We start from the raw sequence: 18,482 nt of genomic DNA on the forward strand, positions 1-18,482 counted from the left end.
TTAGACTGCCTATTGAGGAGAGGTGAAAAAATTCTGTTGTTGAAAAGCTTTTAAAATCAAGAGTATAAAACAGACAGACATTGTAGAGATAGCTCCAGGCATATGGGGCAGATTAAATCATAAACATATGCTCCAATAAGCCTTTAAGTGGACAAAGGTATTAATTAAGCTTAGCATTTCTTTACATTGATGTGAATATGATGTTGTAATAGTATGATAACCATGAAGTAGTAACATACATGTAAAAGACTTGAAGTTTGCATTAATCTTTGTTTCAAAATGTATAACAGGAAAACTTATTAAAGTTTTTTTGAAAGCACTTTTCCCTTTTGCTGTAAGAGTTCTCCTTTCTAATGCAAACGCTGTCATGCTGGTCTAATTCCTGATATTTCTGAAGGTGGAAGTGACTAGTAGCTGGGTGTTTATTTCCATGAGTGCAAAAGGGGAAACAAGCTGCATTAACTAGTAAAATGCTGATGATATTTTGGGGCTGAGTCACTGTATGTCTCTAGAATCAGCTGAACTGTGTTAACTGGGCTTTAGTTTCTACTCTGATATTGCTCAGGCAGAGCTGCCTTTGCCCTGGGCTGTCCTCACTGACTTACAAGTGCTTGGATTGGTCTGTGTAAGCTCACAGTGAGGGTGGGATGGAATATATCAGCACAGGACTGGCACAGGACCACAGGAGCTGCGTTATCCCTGTGTGGTGTGTCTGGGCAGGAGGCAGGGCTGGACTGGGGAAGGAACTCAGGGGGGACTGGGTGGGAAGGCAGGAGCCTTGAGGAGGCACTAGGCTAAGGGAAAGGAAGTCTGCAGCCCTCCCCTGGGAGGAAGGGCTGGAAAGGAAGGATGAGGTGGTACATTGAACAGAGAGCTGAAATGTCACACCCTATCAGCAGGTTTGAAGGACACTTAGCTCAAAATTTTGAGACTGTTCTAGGGAACAGGGATCAATACAAATTTTAGAGAGCATAGGGCTCTGTGAACTCTCCTGTATTTGGTGTTCTTTAATTTCACTCTTAAATTCATTTGACCTGAAAGATTGAGGGAGGCAAAGCTTGAAGTTGGAGGAATCCTGGGTTTAGGTCACTGGTGGGAAGAACCCAAGTGACTTCTCTTGTGCAATTGGGTGGTCAGCGCTGTCTCCTCAAGTGCCTTATGACAGTATGCTGACAATCACATTTATGGTGATTGCAGCTCTACTCCAAACTCATGTTGAGCACAGGCAGGAGACTTTCTGTTTGCAGTTGCACATTTCTAAAGGTTAAATAATTCAAGAATGCTTTCAAAAGCTTACTTTGTTTTCTGTTTCTCTACTGGTGTTTTTTACCTACAACTCTGCATACAGTTCAGTGTAAGGTGGTTCTGCCAGCATGTTCATCCAGCTTTGTTTTAAACTCTTCCTTGATTTTGTAAATACATTCTTATCCCAAAATCAGCTTTTCATTCAATTTTAAGAGTGTAGCCATATGTGAATGAAGATTGTTACCTGACTTTGTTTCAAAAAGGTGCAGCTGAAGTTGTGAAGGATTGAAAGCAATGTTCTGAGAATGTCTGGTATGTTGTTTCCACTGGAGGACAGTCTGCACAGTATTGTTTATATGTATTTATATACATGTGGACAAAATACCATTAGGGGAATGGGATAATGGTTCTGGCAGTATAAGAGACCTGTACTAACATGCAGATGGGAGCATGTCTCCTAGTAAAATAAAAACCTAAATGGCTGGCCTAAAAGCCTGTAAAGGAAACCTTCCAAGTATAAATTAAGTGATTTTCTTTCATACATCAGAGCTTTTGGATCTCTCCAGTGCTGCTGTGCTGTCTCACAAAGTTTTGCCAAGTAACAGTGGCTCTGAGTGTTAGAAAAGCTCTTGCTGATCTGTTTCCCAGCAGTGGAGAAAGCAGCAGGACTGGCAAGATTTTACATTCATAGTACCTGGGACACTGTGGACAGCAGCAGAGGCATCTGTAGGGAGGATATAAATAGCACAGACACCTAATACTGAGCTATTGGGTGCCATCAAAGATGAAGAGCAAGGGGGAAGAACTGCAACTCTGGGAAAATTCCCAATATATTCCCCTCACACCTACTCAGGATGGAAGATCAGCTAAATCCCACACTCTGAGACTGCTGCTGTTTCATGCGGGAGGACTGAGGATGGTATTTCAGGTGAATGTGGTCAGAGATTGTGATATGAAGGCCGTGGTAAAAGTAATTGCTGGGACCAGTGATCCGTAGAGTGATTTGATGATCTGTAGAGGAAGAGACTTCATTGAGAACAGGAGCTTCTTGGATGTGTGCTCTATTCTAGTTATATAGAAGGCAAAGTAAAAAGGACCATGAAGTAGAAAAGGGATTTTCTAGGGAGAACCAGGAGGAGGAAATGAGAACAGTCTTAAGTTTCCACAGCAATGCAAATTCATCTGGATAGCTTTGAGTTTTTCAAGTTCCATGTTGATGTACCATTTTCCTCGTGAATGGTCACCACAAAGTACCTCTCAAGATTTACACAAGAAACTCTTATTTTCATTCTGTTTTTCTTAAAATAATTTCTGAAGACATCTTTCTTAAAGCAGTCAGTTTGCCCTGAAAAATCCATCTTCAGCTGCCTACTCTCCAGGGACACCCAAACAATCTCTATTGCATCTTGCTTTACTTTATGAAAACAAAAAATCCTGCTTGTTTTTCATCATAGCTTGGTTTTCACAGCTATTTAGTCTCTATCTTCAGTTCTTCCTTCTTATTCTGTTCTCCATCAGTTCCTCTTTGAAGGGCTGAGGAAGTTCATACTGTGGTAAGAACAGAACAGTTTTGCTGTCTTTAGTCCATTTCTTCCTTGCTGTTTCTACATTAAACCACACAAAGGAAACAAAGCTGATTCAAGTCATTTAGATATGTTGCTGTTTCTTTCTGAACTGCATTTTAAAGAGCTCTTTAAGGAGAAATGCTGCTTCATTTAGGAATTTGTTTCTTTCTGCCTTAGCAAGTACTATTTAGTTCCTCTGTTTCTAAAATTTGAAAATAATTTATCAAAGTCTTCTCAAGACCCTTGTTTGTTTTGAAGGTGCTAAATCATCTCCCTCCTTTACTTCTAAGAGATACTAAGAGGTGATGTTCATTGCTTCACGTTCTTCTTAAGTCTTTATTAGAAGATCACTACCAGACTGTTTCTGCTTGTATCACTGGACAACCCAGTATCTGTTTCAAAGATCTCTAAGTGGTTAGAGCTGTAGGTTGCAATTTTATTAATAAAATGCACTCATACTTCAGGTAGAAAATATCCCCATGGCAAGCTCGAAACTGTCAAGGACAACCAAAGTTGGTACTTACCTGTGACGGTGGCATTGGTCCACAGCACCTGTTTATAAAAGCAAACAGACTGCTTGCCTTTGGGCCAGGTTTGAGGAACTGGAACACAAGAATGCTTTAGTTTAGAGGTTGAGGTCTGGTGATGTACCTAAAGGCTATCAGGAGATATATGCCTACCAGTCACTGAGATTTCTAGAAGAGAAAAGTACAGCATTTTCTTCTTCTAGGTTTTGTTAGGCCTCAGAAGTTATAGGACTTCTGCTTTGGAAGATGGACTTGTCTCCTTACTTTCTTCTGCTGTGAACTGTGGATTGAACAGGTTGCCTGGCTGCTCAGTACTGTTCCCTACTCTTGGAGAAAACACAGTGAAAGATTTGAGGTTTTGAAGGACTTGCAGAGTGGCTGTTCCTTGCCATCATAGTTTTTGTAGTTTTTGCAACAATCTTGTACCAACCCAAGCCATGTATTGAATCTTTGCTGGTATGGACTGAGCGCTTCGGTTGCATCTGCCCATGAGTTTTTATCTCACCAGTTCTGGTCTGTCAGATGAGTCTTGTTTCTTTGAGTTTATTATTAATGTTTACCTTTGCCAACAACAAGATCTCTTTAACAGTTTTCTTGCAGGCGTTTCATTTTCCATTTTAATTTTATCGTGTAGAGCTGGCTTTTGTCAAGCCAGTCAGTGTACTGCTGACATGGCTAGGACTTACCTGTTTTACAGGATTACATGACTTGAAGGGCTCCTCTCAGACTGTTTCTGCCTTTGCTACAGATTGTGCTGTGTTCATAACTGGTTTATATCAGTGGTAAAGGAAGTTCATCTATGAGTGCAGCTGACAGTATATTGTGTGTGACAGCAGTTTGACTAACTTGTTCACATCTACACAATGGAACTGTGGGGAATCTTGGCTAATTTAATTCTTGGTTAAAAAAAAATTATTATATATTATTTACTGCTTAGCTACCCTTGACTCCAATATGGGTACTTCAGTTGTTGAAATTGTTGTCCCCTGTGTCACTGGGGAGCTGGTTGGGTTGTGTGGATGCCTGAAAGTGCTTGCCATGGAGCATGACATCAGTGATGAGTTCACATAGTATTTAGTTCACTTTCAGGAAGATGGATAGAAGTGGTGTGTATGATCTCTTGAAGTATCCATGTGCTGAAGCACGTCAGTAAACAGACTGTGAAGTCACTGTCAGTGTTTCATTGATCCTTGATACAGTGAAGAAGGCAAAGGGAAAACATTATTTTAGAAATCAGCAACAATGGAATGATGGAAACATTTCCATTGACCAAGTTTGGTGAATGATCACAATTTTTAAAAAATACTTAGTCTGTAATTCTTTTTTTTTGTTGTTTGTTTGTTTACAGCTGCAATAATGTTGATGGTCTTTTAAACAGTGGAGATGGTACTGCTCCACGTCTTTTCTTCATGTGGTTGAAGGAAATCCTAGTCTCACTTTGCTAGCTGTAGCACTCTTCTAACAGTGGAGTGGTGGTGTTACAGGCTTGAAAGCTCCAGTATGAATTGGATAAGGTGGAGTGCTTTCTGTTGTGTGGTTTTGTGTGGTTTTGACTTCGGCAGTTGTCCTAAACGTAAAGGACTCTATGTTGTACTAGAAGCAATGGTGACATCTGTCAGAAAGCAAGGCTACTGGAGGAGAGTTTATCATGAAGGGTCTTGCTTAATTTCTACTTTGGCTGCTGTAAGCAGGTCATCAGGAGTCATGGTGATAATGGGGGACCTAAATGCCAAGGGGTAGAAGCACTGGATTTTTTTTACTAGTATTTCAGATTTAAATTCTGGTCAAACCAGCACAAATAGACACACAACTTTTGCTTTTCCCCATGATCTCTGTTTTCCCTTCAGTTTCTGTTCTAATATTTTGCCTGTTGTCATGATTTAAACTTGAGTCCAGATCAAATCAATATATTATGCCCTGGAAACCAGTGTTAAGACTTACTCCTTTTGTTCAGGAGCAGGTAGAATTTTATATACCTTTTCCTGTTTGTTTTTTTAAATCTCCCTAAATTTCTTCTTTCTGTCCTCCTAAGCTAATTATGTTTGTGGTGGGAAGTGGGTCCAAAAGAGAAATAAATTCATTTTGTTCTTCTTCTTCTTTCCAGGTTTGATCTGTGGCTTTTTCCTTGGTGTACATCCAGTTACCTCAGTAAGTAAGATCTCGGTGAAGGATTTTTGGAGTCATTAAGCTTTGTCATTAATATTCCTCACATTGACATTAAGGGAAGACGAGTTGGTCCAACACTGAGCCCTTACAAAACCTTTTTGTAATCTGTTATTTTCTTGCCACAAATGCTGAGAGAGTCCAGAGTAACATGGTTGTTGTTGGAATTGTCTCCTAGTGCTGCCATAAGTACTGAAGGAAATGTAACAGAGGAAGGAAATAATCCTCTTCCTTACATGCAAAGATTCCTCTTCCTCTGTTTTCTTACCTGTGACATTTGTAGGGAAAGGAAGCAGAGAAGAATGAAACAAGGTTCCAATTGAGAGCAATTTCATTAGTCCACATAAGTTATATAATTTTGTGAAAGGATGGATCTATAAACAGGCTTAGAAAAACAGACTTATTTTAGAGGAACCTGGGGCTACCGTGGGGTTAGGTGTCTTACTACAGCTGCAGGCCCATTGCTTTGTAGTTTTACATTCCCTGTGTTCTTCAGGGATTTAGCCTTGGCTAGGAGCAAGTGGCAGATGTGCCACTGCTTACCTTTCATTAAGTTTCTGACACAGGAGAAGAAACAACTTCTGCTCCTTTAGGGAAAGCAAGGTGATCCACCTTTCTGCTGAATGCCATGTGTTCTGCCAAAGGCTGCAAGGAGTGCAGTTTGATAAATCCAAGCAGTGAGAGCCACAGAGAGCTAATAGTCCACTCTTGTACTTGGCTTGCCAAGAACTGTTTCATACTTCTGTGCTGCTGTGTAAAACTTGTCATGGCAGCTGCAGGCAAAAAACATCTACGGTTGTACATTTTGGGATGAGTGATGAGAGATTATGGTCTGTGAAGGGGAAGAATCCCCTTGCAACTGGGAAAAGCTAAGAACATGTTAGGTGAGGCTATGAAAAAGGAATGCTGGAGCTTTCCTTTACTCTTGTGTGAATCATCATTAGAGGTGATGCTGCTCAATGGCTCAGTCTTGGGGATACTGCAAAGATGCATTGACTTAGGGATACTGTTTATTTAAGAGAGAACTGGGAAATATCCTGAGAGGGTTTTCAATGTCAAGGCAATAGTTCTGTTGTCAGCTGCTTTGGAAAATTTCACTTGTAGGACTTGTGTGTTTCCAAGAGAAAAATCAGTAATAGGAGGTATACAACTAGCTTAAAATCTGTACATTTGATGTTGGACATGGTTGTGGTTTAACCCCAGCCAACAGCCAGGCCCCACACAGCTGCTCACTCACTCCCCCACCAATGGGATTGGGGAGAGAACTTGAAGGGTAAAAGCTGCAAAACTCATGGGTTAAGCCACAAGTACAAGCAAAGCAAGGAATTAAATCACTGCTTCCCATGGGCAGGCAGGTGTTCAGCCATCTCCAGGAGAGCAGGGCCCATCACATATAATGGTGACTTGGGAAGACAAAAGCCATCTCTCCAATCTTCCTCCCTTTCTTCTTCTTCCTTCACTTGATATGCTGAGCATGATGTTATAGGATATGAAATATCCTGTAATATTTCCTTTGGTCAGTTGGGGTCAGCTGTCCCAACTGTGTCTCTTCCCAGTTTCCCACATCTAATTTCCTTGCCGTGGCAATACAAGAAGCTGAAAAGGCCTTGGTTCTGTGTAAGCCCTGCTCACCACCACCACCAAAAACCATCTCTATATTATCAACCCTCAATTTGTGTTCAGCACAAATCTAAACCACAGCCCCATACCAGCCACTGTGAAGAAAACTAACCCAAAACCAGCACAGATGTAAATAGCTTCCTGATTTTTCTGTTGCAAGATGAAGAATGAAAAGATAGATGAGGGATGTTAGGCATCAACACAGGTAACATCTGTATTTGTAGCAGATGAGACACGATGTTACAGTATGTAAGATAAAGAACCTATGAAATTTCATGCTGTAGAATTTAAGATTGTTATAAAGAGTCTTGGCTTGGTCATAAAATGTCTCTCTGTAGGGCTGCTGTGTGTTTGCATCTTGCAGTGATTTTTCTGATTACCTTTTGCATGTGTGCCACGCTCTGAATCACACAGAATGGTGGTTTGTTGATTACTGTGTCCTAGGAGAGCTGGGTGATTGAGTGCACTAGTGAAAAGATAGTTGGGGAAGATTGAAATGGTTGTTATTTGTTCCAGGAGTTTTCTTTCTGTTCATTCCAGTGCCACTTGAAATGATGGCTGTATTGTGAGCTCTTTCATCTTGTTTCCACACCTTTAAAATTTGATACTGCAGAAATTAATGTAACATCATCTGTAATGTTAAAGTTGCCTCATGTTATGAAAGTGAGAATTCCCACAGCAGCCTTAACTCTGCCCCCAGAAGAGAAAGCAAATCAAGTTAGTGTCTTAAGTTACACCATTGTGTATCACTGGGCACTAGGATGTACGTTTTGGCAAATACTTACATTTCAGAACTGGTCCAAGTCCATGGCAGTAATGAAATATCATGTGTTAATTATGCTAAATGATCATATTACACTGGTAAATGGGAATAGGATTGATTCCCAGAATGCTGATCTGTGATTCACATCATCAAGGAGTACAAAAGAATCCACATCCCTTAGAGAGGGAAGATAAATAGGACATTTCAAACATTTTTCTTGCATGCATGGTAATATGCAATTTTCCCCCTTTCCATTATGTTTCTGAAATCTATTTCACAGCAAATTGAAAAATTAGTATCCCATCTCTAATGGAGGTTTAGAAATTACCCTACTTTCTTTACCTTGCTTATCAGTGTTAGCTACTGGATTTCAGATACTCTTTTGTATTAATTCAAGCATTTTCCTTTCAAAGTGGTCTATTTCTTTGAAGAAGATAGGACTTGAACATGCTGAGCAGAATAGGAAACATGCTTTTTGCTTTCTATGAAATGTACTCATGCATATTAAAAAGCTTGACCGACCTGAATTTCTAGAATGAACAATAAATTGTTGTTAAAATAAAGAGATTGAATGCCTTGCTGATGTGTGGTATTGAAGTTGAGTGAAATGCTGCTACTCATCACTCAAAATTAAATAGAGTGTATTACAAAAGCTATTGTAGGAAAGGGCTCAGTGGAGAGCTCAGACCCAGACTGAATAGTGAAGACAATCCTCAGCTATATCTTAAAACCAGCACATACTATGGGGATGTCTGGAAAACACAGTTGTGTAATGAAATTAAAAAGGGTGTATGAGATGCTTTGTGATGACTTGCTTTTGGCAGGCAGCCATTCTAGGTGAGATGGACATTTTAACATATAGGATGTATTGAACTTTGGGTTTTAAATGTTTAAGGTGTTGTATGGGAACAAGTTGTCACTGTGCCTTACCATGTGCTGGACTGTGAGTCCTCCTGGGGTGATCCTGGGTACCTCACTGGGGCAGGGCTGTTCTTTGTTTGTGTGGTTTGTTTTGGACTGTGAGCAGGGTCATTGCTCAAGGTCTTCATACTGTGCCCAGCAGAGTGAGGCACAGAGGGGAGGGCCTGGGACCTACTGAACAAATACAGGCTGTAAAATTTAATCCAAAATGAGATCAGGCAAGCAAGGCGAGAAAGAGAAGTATGAGAAGAGGTTTTGTTAACTTATATTGGCTGTCTTACAATAACTTGATGACCCTGTTGTGCCAAAGGCACATATTTGTAAAATGTGTGAAACGTGCTCAGATGTTCCACAGTTGGGCTAACACATTGTTCATGTCTGATTTGAATGAGTACTTGGCATCAGTCTCTGTTCACAAGAAGAGCTTGTCTAATTACATGGATAATGTTAGACCACATCTTTAGGAGCATTATTAGAAGTTCTGCTCAGGTAGCCTGAGGAAAAGAAAGTTGCTGTGGGCAGTGGCCTTGGGATTGGCATTGGGCCAGGTCAGGGTGATTTAATTTTCAGAGTCTCAGTTTTAAGCTGGATTCTGAGGCCTTGAGGCAAAATTGTAAATGATCCTGTCCTGTAAGTTACTAAGTAATATGATACAGCTAAACTTTAATGTGCCATAAAGTTAAATCTCCATGTATGGAGCACCCCACTGGCAAAAGATAAATTAGTTATGGGGAAAGGAAAATTATTTGTCCCAGAGATACAGTTAGTTAATCGCTGGTTATTCTCAGGTTGCTTGAACCTGAAATATTTGTCCCCATCATTAATTAACATGTTTTATTATTACTTCTACTCCCTTGGAATATCAGATTTGTGGCACTTTCCCATGGGTGGATTTTTATTTAAGTTTTTTAATATGGAGAAAGATTTTCACTTGAGTATTTAGTCACACATACAACCAAATCTCCTTATGAATGATGGGGTGAGGCTGTCTCTTACTTGTTTGTCATGTGAGAGAAGGCATGGAGGAATGTGTTGGAGCACAATTTTCTGCTCTTAGGTTGTCCTTATTGCCTGTCACCAGGCTCCCACAGGGCAGATCCTGGGCATGGCAGCCCCCAAAAGAAACTGCAGGGTCCATCTCTCTGGGCTGAGCCAGTTTATGGTACCTGTTTTGTTGCATGCAGTGTGTTGTCTGTTTCTCTGTGATGGAATAAAAAAGCCTCATTATAAATAGTGCTATGTACATATTCCTGTGGTAGCCTATTGGACAGCTGTGAACTAAACTAAATTTCTTAAAGCAGTAGTTTTCATTTTTACTGTTATCAGCCCTTAAGCATTTTCTGGAGAGTCTCTGTATATTCAATTCTAATCTGTCTTGAATTCTGATTTATTGTCTGCTGTATTTAAATTGTTGACCCAGCTATTCATTTCTGGTGTATATCACACTCATGCAGCTGAGCTTCAGAGAGGCTGTGAATGGTTAGGTTTTTTTGTCTTTAGAAAGCTCAAGGAACTGATCTTACCAGAGTACCAAAGCTTTGATTGTCAATGGATTCTTTCTTGCTTTTTCTTCTCTTCCATAAAATTATTGCTCTTGTAATCCCTGTGCAGTTTCTTTCAGTGTAGGAGAGAAATCTGTGTCTTCATGTGGGCACAGGTGGGAATTTCAGGAGCTGCATTACTTTCCTTGCTAGTAGCCCTGGAATCCTCCCCATCATTTACAAAGGGGTACTGCTGTCACTTTTGTAGTATCACAGAGGTTAGAGATGCCAGTTAGGAAAAAGCACTGCACTTTTCAGCCAGCCCTCTGCAGAGCCAATATCAAATTTCTCCCTACTAATGTGTTTCTTGGCACTTTGGTTCAGTTGCTGTAGATTTTCCAGCAGCTGAATGCTCCTTAGGCAGGTAGGTTTCCCCCTAGCAGAGGCACAGAAGTGTATTCCTAATACACTTGATACTTTTTTTGCACTGTATCATTATCGATTGTAGAAGTCATTGCCCAGTTTTTTTCCAAGCCCATTTTCCAAGCCAAGTGCAGTGTTTATGAAAAAAAGTTGGGGATACATGTAGGTGTCAACAATAGGTGTTAATGCTGTTTTCATTCCCTTTTGTCAAGCTAATTGATCACTGTCCTGCTTTGCGTTCTGCCGTGGCAGTACGGGGGTCTGTCAGCTCTGGCTCAGCCCTGTGCTGTTCCTGACTGAGCTGTGCTACTCACTGCTCTGTCTTTGCCATCCTGCCAGTTCCTTCCCTGCCTGCCTCTGCATTGCCCTCAGGCTGACATGGAGGTTAATTGACTTAGTATCACAGGATGTTGCCTCTTTTGAAGTCCTCTCTCCAGCAATGTTTAAGAAGGAAAAAGGGAGAGTTTGAAAACAACTAGTCGGCTAGCTAGGATTTGGTGTGCAACATCTGAGGACAGCTAACACAAAGCAGCATTATTAATAGAAAAACTATGGCATAAATGCACTATTGCTATAGAGATGGAAAGCCTATTGTATTTCCTCAGTTTGCCCTCAGTAGTGGATTTCAGACTGTCATGCACAGATCTCATTGTTTTAAATACATATTATAATATCAGCTTTTTGCAAATATGAAAATGGATGCTATACGTATAATATTAAGGTAATTGCTATAAAGGTAGAGTGTTTTATTTCTGCTATTAACTAAACTTAGACACCGTAGTGAAATAGCTGATACAGTTGCACTTGTGCTAATTGAGCTGCTGATACAGTTGCACTTGTGCTAATTGAGCTGCCTGCTTGGTTGGATAATACCCAATGAATGTATGATGGGAACCCCTGCTACTGATATGCCAACTATCAGCACCTACACTCTGTAGAAAGTATGGACCAAAGCCCAAGCTGGAGGTGATAATAAAAATGGAATAAAACCACAGCCAAGGGATGTGCATGCTCTAAAAAGGCAGATCCAAGGAGGAACCATGCTAAACAGTTCTTGGAACATGTAAACTAGTTCAGGGAAAAGTTTAAATATGCACAATTGTTTATGAATATGCAATAGAAAAGGTGTGTAAAAGGTGTCTCTGAAATAGCAGGTGTGCTCCTGACTGAATGCCAAGCACCCGGCCGTTAACTTTGCTTTATTTTTGTATCCTGTTCCATTTATTAAACTTCTAAATTTTACCGGGAGAGTGAACCTCGTTTTTCACATCCTGAAATAACTCATCAGGAAACTACTTCTTCTAAATATTCTGCATCAAGCAAATTGCAGAACCTTACCTGATTCAATTATTTGATTGAATTGAGAGTGGATAAAACCTATTTGGGGCTTGATAAGGTATTCAGTAACAAAGCCAGGCAACAAAGTCAGATGGAAATTGAAAGACACACAAACCGACAAGAGCCTGTCACATGGACTGGGAGGAGGTGAAGCTGCAAACATTTTGAAGCGGCCTATTTGATGCTCTGCAAGATGGGTAAAATTTGAACTCAGGGTTGCTAGCATTTGTCCCATCTTTGTGTGTTTATTTTTGCCTTCTGTTCCAGGGAAGCACATTAGGTCAGGCTTGACTGTACATTGCTAGCAGTGCTGAGAGTGACGGGAGATGCTGTAGGCATGGAGAGTGAGCCATGCATGACTAAGAACAGAAATGGAATTCAGTGCCTGTGACTCTGAGCAGGACAGATAACACAGATATGTGTGGAACAGTTGCAAATGCACAGACTCTTCTTTACAGAAAAATTATTAGAAAAATTAGTTTGAATTTAGGAAGAAAGTAAGCTTAAAGCACAATCAGGCTTTGCAAAGGGCTCTTGTCTCTGAAATGAATGTTCACCCACAGAGTGTTGATACTGTAGTTATTTTTGATTGTTCTCAACCTAAAAAAGCTGAAAGGAGATGGTTGTGTCACATAAAACTGCTGAAAATGGGTATGTTAATACCAATTATTCAGCAGAACTCATATCATGATGAGTATATTTTTGTCAAAATCATTTTTGTGACCTTTTGAAAGCGTTGATGCAATTTAAGGTGACAACAGAAAGATAGATAGTTTTAGATGTCATAGTTTGATTTTAAAATGTGTTTTCTCTTTTAAAAGCATATTTTAAAAAGCTAATGACTACAGTTAGTTTGTCTTGTCTTGAGGGATTTACTTTTGGCATAAATAGTGTTTATGTGTCTAATTTATGTTTAAGTGTTGTATGCTGCTTTGACAGCATTGCCTGCTTGTTTCTTACATGCTTTGTGCATATCAAAAAGAATATAGGAACAGTCAGGAAGAACTTAGTGAAAGCTGCGTGTTGTGACGTGTCTATTTTGTTCACTATGTCAGGAAAATCCACAAGTGCCAGAGGTTTATGCCCAACAAGGAGACAGGGGAGTCCTTCAGCTTTGTTTGAATTCAGGGGGGAATCCGCTGGGGCGCGCACCCGCAGGGTTTTCTCTCAGGGTTTCGGAGGGCGCAGCCTCCCTTGATCCTGAACTCCAGGCTGCACAATTCCCTCTTCCTTTCCCCATTGCTGAGGCATTGGGAAGGTACAGCCTTCCCGAACCGCCTACCACACACTGTCCCCTTGAACCTGCTGTGTTACCCCAAAGCTCAGAAGTTCAGGCTTGTGCAGCCCTTGTCTGCTTCAGGGGCCAAGGTGCCAGGGCTCTGCAACAAACCTGCTGCCTAGGTCAGTAGAGACATTAACTCCCATTGCAAAGGAGTTAACATCTACACTTTCATACATCAAACTCTTTGTAAACATGAGCTTTTCTCTTGACTTGTTTTGGTGTTAAAATTTGTAATGGTTGCTATGCAATTTCAGCTTAAGGCCTTGTGAACAGTGTTACTTGAAATATGGATCTTTAAGCCTATTTGTTTTTCTGTTGTGCCTTGTGATTTTAAGTTCTGTTCATCTACTGGAAAGTAGGGAATTGCCAAGAGCTGATTTTTTTCTGAGAGCCTCACACAGAAGTGTCAGGTATGGTCTTTGTCCAGCCACACCTTGGTGCTTTTTGGGTCATTACAGGGGCATGCAAGATGGGAGGAGGACTCCAGGAGTGAACTGAAAATGAGTAGTTTTGTGTAAGTAAATGCAGTTTTTTGTAAGTAAATCAACATACTATTAAAACTGGTATTCTTCCTTGTGATTTATTATTATTACCTTGGTACATAATTAAACAAAAAAAAAGAGAGAGAGACTCTCTGGAAAGCCAGTGAGTATGTCTGTATAACAGTAATGATTTTTACCTTTTGCATTTATTGACATTTATATATATCTGGCTTTCAAAGCTGACAGCTGAAATAAAAATGTTGTCTCCGGGACAGCATTGACCTTTGTTCATGTTTTTTTCTTGTCGCAATTGTTTAGTGCTTTGGTCTTCAGTCTGCTCGGGCGTTTTTCCTTTTTTTTTTTTTTTTTTTTTTTTCCTTGAGTAGTGGGTGGCTGTTTATTTGGTTTGGGTTTTGTTTTGGTTTTTTGTCATTTGTTTTTGCTTCAAAGCTGCTTACAGTGCACCTTTTATATATTGGTGTGATACAGTACACAGTGAAGGCTGAAACTGGCAAAGAGCTAGTGCCATGAAATGTACTTTTTTACTGTTTCCTGCTTTTGTGTTTTCATGCGAGTGCTTCCTTTGATAGTAGCCCAGAACAATACATAGCCTAAACTCTAATTTTTTTATTTTAACAATTGTTACTTGTTCAGGAACAGTGCTTTACAGTTGGCTAGTACCAGTCATCCACAACTGGTGGATGAGGGTGCAGTTGAGGGAATCCAGCCAAGCTCAGACAAATTCCTGTTTGTTAAAGCATCCTGAGCTACCCAACTTGAAATGTATTAGATGAGGCTGATGAGCCTTTGATGAATGAGAAGATGTAACAGAATCTGGAAAGAAATAAAGTAGTTTGGGCATGGAAATTTTCTCTTTTAAGGGAAGGAGTGTAAAAAGAGAGAAAAAGACTAATCTTCCACATTTGTATAGGTTAAAATAATGTAGTGACTTTGCTTTTTGTTCTTTGCACTCAGATTAAATGAAGCTGCAGATCTGTTTGTGTACCCTTGTTTCAAAATAACATCTGCTAATTCGCCTTAGGCTCTTCTATTTACATTATCATAATTCCATGGATACCTAACTGAAACCAATGTATGAAATACTTAAAATTGGAAATACGTGGTATTATTATTCATGCCGTCCTATCTTTTAATTTAGTAGTCTCCCAAGATTCTTGAAAGAAGGGGAGGTTCACTGAAATGCAAAGATGGTAAAACAAGAAAATAGGGTGGTTCTTTTCATATATCCTTATTATAGGTTGTAGAAGTCATCATCAGGATTGATGGTGGGGCTGTGAGTTTAAAACAGTTTGAGGTTATAGTTAGGTAGTGAATACAAAATATAACACACAAGAATTTGTAATTGGTTTGGGATATTAAAACTTGGTTTCAGCTCTTAAGTCTATTTCCCACCTATTAAGTTCAGTTGGGGATTTTCAAGCACGAACCATTTTTCTTTTTACTGACCGCTGTGAGGTTCCTGTTTGAGGACAGCACTGGCTGTTTCAAGGCTGCACATGTTGTAATCTTTTCTTCAGTGCAGCACCCTCAGACTGTGTGTCGTGGTGCATCTGCTCTTATCTGACCACAGCGCCCACGAACAGGAAATTTGTGGGCACCGGTGAACTTGTGGTGCTGTAGGAGCACAGCTCATGGCTGTGTCACCATGTCATGGGAAGGTGGTCACATCTGATCAGAGGCATGCTTATTAGTCAGCAAGAATGGGGGCATTTTCCTCCTGTTTCAGTGCCTTCTGTCGTGAAACCAGAGTGTATTTTATGTGAGTGCCAGGAAAGAGAGGGAAAAGAAACAGACTGTAGGCCCCTGGGGAATTTTTCTGCCCACAGCTGTAGGACAGTTAACAAAGATGATGGGAAATTGGGTTAGATGAGTTGGTTTGTGAAAGTGGATGGATGCCAGACTAGATGCTGTATTAACTCAGAGAGTCCCAAAGGATGGCACATGTGCTAGTTGTGGTATCTGAGCATGCCTAGGCAGCAGAATTGTATTACCATGCTGAGAATGTTCATAGAGCAACAGCACTGCCATGAAAGTATGTAGCTGACCAAAGTGTTTTTCAAACTTCTGCTTGATGAGCTCTGGTCAGCTTTAGAGACCTTGACATTCCTATCAAATATTTATAAACATCATTCTGTGTTTTAAAACTGTATTTGTCTTTGTCTTCCTAAAGATCTCACTGGGCTTCAGAGATCCAGTGTGCTTACTGTGATGTAATGCCTTCTGCTGATACTGGTGGGAACAGCATTGAATTTTTTGACAGATTTCACAAAACTGCTCAACAAAAGTAGCTGTGTAATGTGGGTGACTGTATCTGTATGTGTAACTGAGAGTCATGGGAGCAACTTGAAGCCAAGTATTACATCAGACTCTACATTCCAGGCAGTGATTTGGTTTGGCCCTGCTGGATTATTGCTGCTCTCAGAGTTTGTGTCAGCAAGTTTGCTCATGATTGACATGGATTTTTAGTCCAGATTAATGGCATTAAGTGTAGGCCCCATTGTTGACTATCGTGATCAGATACTTGACACTACTCCACAACTGGCAGCCTTCGTGCCAGTGGTGCTTCTTGTGGAGCAGACATGGTAAGGACAATGCCACTACAGATGTGATAGCCAGGCCAGGGTCACCATCTGTGTCATGGAAGCTTTCCAAGGGCTTCCAGCCTGATTAAAAGCCTGTGTCTATATGACCTTGTGCATCTTGGTGCCCATATCAATATGTTTGTACTGAGGGTGTGGGGACACTATTTTAAATTTTCTTGAAACAAATGCTGCTAACTAAGGAGATAAGCTCTGGGTGGAGCAGCTCAAGCATTTGTCTAGGCTGCAAACATATGCCAGCACTCCTTGTGCCTTGTATGGTGCAGGAAGCCTTGGGATAGGCATATGGCAGATATTAAAGCCATTTCAAAAGCCATTTTATAATGGTTTGTAAGATGATGTTACTTGCAGACTCATTCAGGTTGGAAGGGACCTCCAGGGGTCATCCAGCCCAGCTCCTACTCAAATCAAGATCAGTGCTGCCTTCAGACTAAGTTGCACGGATGTGTTCAGATGGTTCTTGAAAATCTACATGGACATAGATTCTACAATCTCTCAGATACTTGTTTCAATACTTCAGAGCAGTGATTTTTTTTTTAATGTCCTGTGGCAACTTCAGTTGCCTATTTTCTCCTACCACATACTTTCCTAAAAAGCCTGGCCCATGTTCTTGGTGACTTTCTCTTGGGAATTGAAAGTCTGCTATTGTGTTCCTCCAAAGCCGTCATAAGTGAAGCAAGACCGTTTTTATCAGCCTTTCCTCACAGGCCCAGAGCTCTAATTCCGTGAGAAACTCGGTGATCTTTGGCAGGACTTGCTCAGGTTTCTTACGGAATAGTTTGGGTTGGAAGGGACCTTTTAAAGGGTGTCTAATCCAGCCCCCTGCAATGAGCAGGTACATCTTCAACCAGACCAGGTTCCTCAACCCCACCTGACATGGCTTGAATGTTTCCATGGATGGGGCATCTATCACTTCTCTGGGCAACCTGTGCCAGTGTTTTATCACCCTCATTGTAAATCTAAGTCACCATCATTGTAATCTAAGCCAGTTCTCCTTCAGTTTGAAATCTTCCCTCTTTGTCCTGTCGGTGCATGGCCTTGTAAAATGTCTCTCTCCAGCTTTCAGGTCCCCTTTAGGTATTGGAATGTGCTATAAGGTCTCCCTGGAGCCTTTTCCAGGCAGAACCACCCCAACTTCCAGCAGGTCTTCATCAGAGAGATGCTCGAGCCCTCTGTTCATCTTCATGTGCCTCCTCTGGCCTCACTCCAACAGTTCCACAGTCTTGATCAACATGTTCTTTTACTGGAGGCTCAGAACTGGATTTAGTACAGTGTTGAGTAAAGGAAAACAATCACTTTTGTTATCTACTGTGCATTGTCTTGTGGATACAGTACAGTAAGCTTTTAGCCTTCATTGCAATTCTGAGTCCCATTTAGCTCCATCTCCACTGGTACCCACAAATCCTTTTCAGCGCAGGTCCTTTCCTGGCAGCCTGTTTCTCTGGCCTGTCTGGGTTCCTCAAAATGGTAGCTCTGCCCTGGAGCTTCTTGCCTGCATCCCCTAGTTTGCTGTCATCTGCAAGCCTGATGAGAGTGGGCTGTGTCACCTTCTCCAGGTCACTGGTAAAGGTGTGAAACAGGACAAGCCTCCAGACAGACCCATGCTGTACTCTCCTCATTGCTGGCCCCAGCATAGATCATGACTCTTCAACCACTGTTCTTCCTGCCCAACCTTCCAAGCAGTTTTTTACCTCCCTAGTTGCCCACCAGTCCAGACTGTCAAAAGGCTTGCTGAGGTAAATCACATCCTCTATTCATTGTCCACAAATCCAGTTGGTCAGGCGTTATTTGTCACTGGCTGACCTGTCCTCACTGGTCCCATTCATCCACAGCATGTGCATGTGCACAGGAATGTGTTCAAGAATACCTGGTGCATACTCCAGTTCATGCTGACCCTCTGCAAAACAGATCTGTCTGGTTGATACCGAGCTGACCGTGAGCCAGCAGTACACACAACTTAAAACTTAGTTTATCTATTAGAACATTTCTCCTTCTATCAGTTCTTAATATTTTTAAGAGTTTATGTTATATGAACTTCATTTTGTCATTGG

The 18,482-nt window shown here is 40.9% G+C and overlaps 1 protein-coding gene across 2 annotated transcripts in view; it reads left to right on the plus strand.

Annotated features, from left to right (window-relative positions):
* The window catches only part of TSPAN9 (tetraspanin 9), a 169,258-nt gene that overhangs the window by 4,427 nt on the left and 146,349 nt on the right, over window positions 1-18,482 (plus strand). For both annotated transcript variants that reach the window (XM_064721163.1, XM_064721155.1), the window contains exon 2: window positions 5,442-5,485. The gene's annotated coding sequence lies outside the window, so the exon portion shown is untranslated. The remainder of the gene's footprint in view (window positions 1-5,441; window positions 5,486-18,482) is intronic.

The sequence above is a fragment of the Zonotrichia leucophrys genome, chromosome 1 (genome assembly GCF_028769735.1).
Source record: "Zonotrichia leucophrys gambelii isolate GWCS_2022_RI chromosome 1, RI_Zleu_2.0, whole genome shotgun sequence".
NCBI lineage: Eukaryota > Metazoa > Chordata > Aves > Passeriformes > Passerellidae > Zonotrichia > Zonotrichia leucophrys.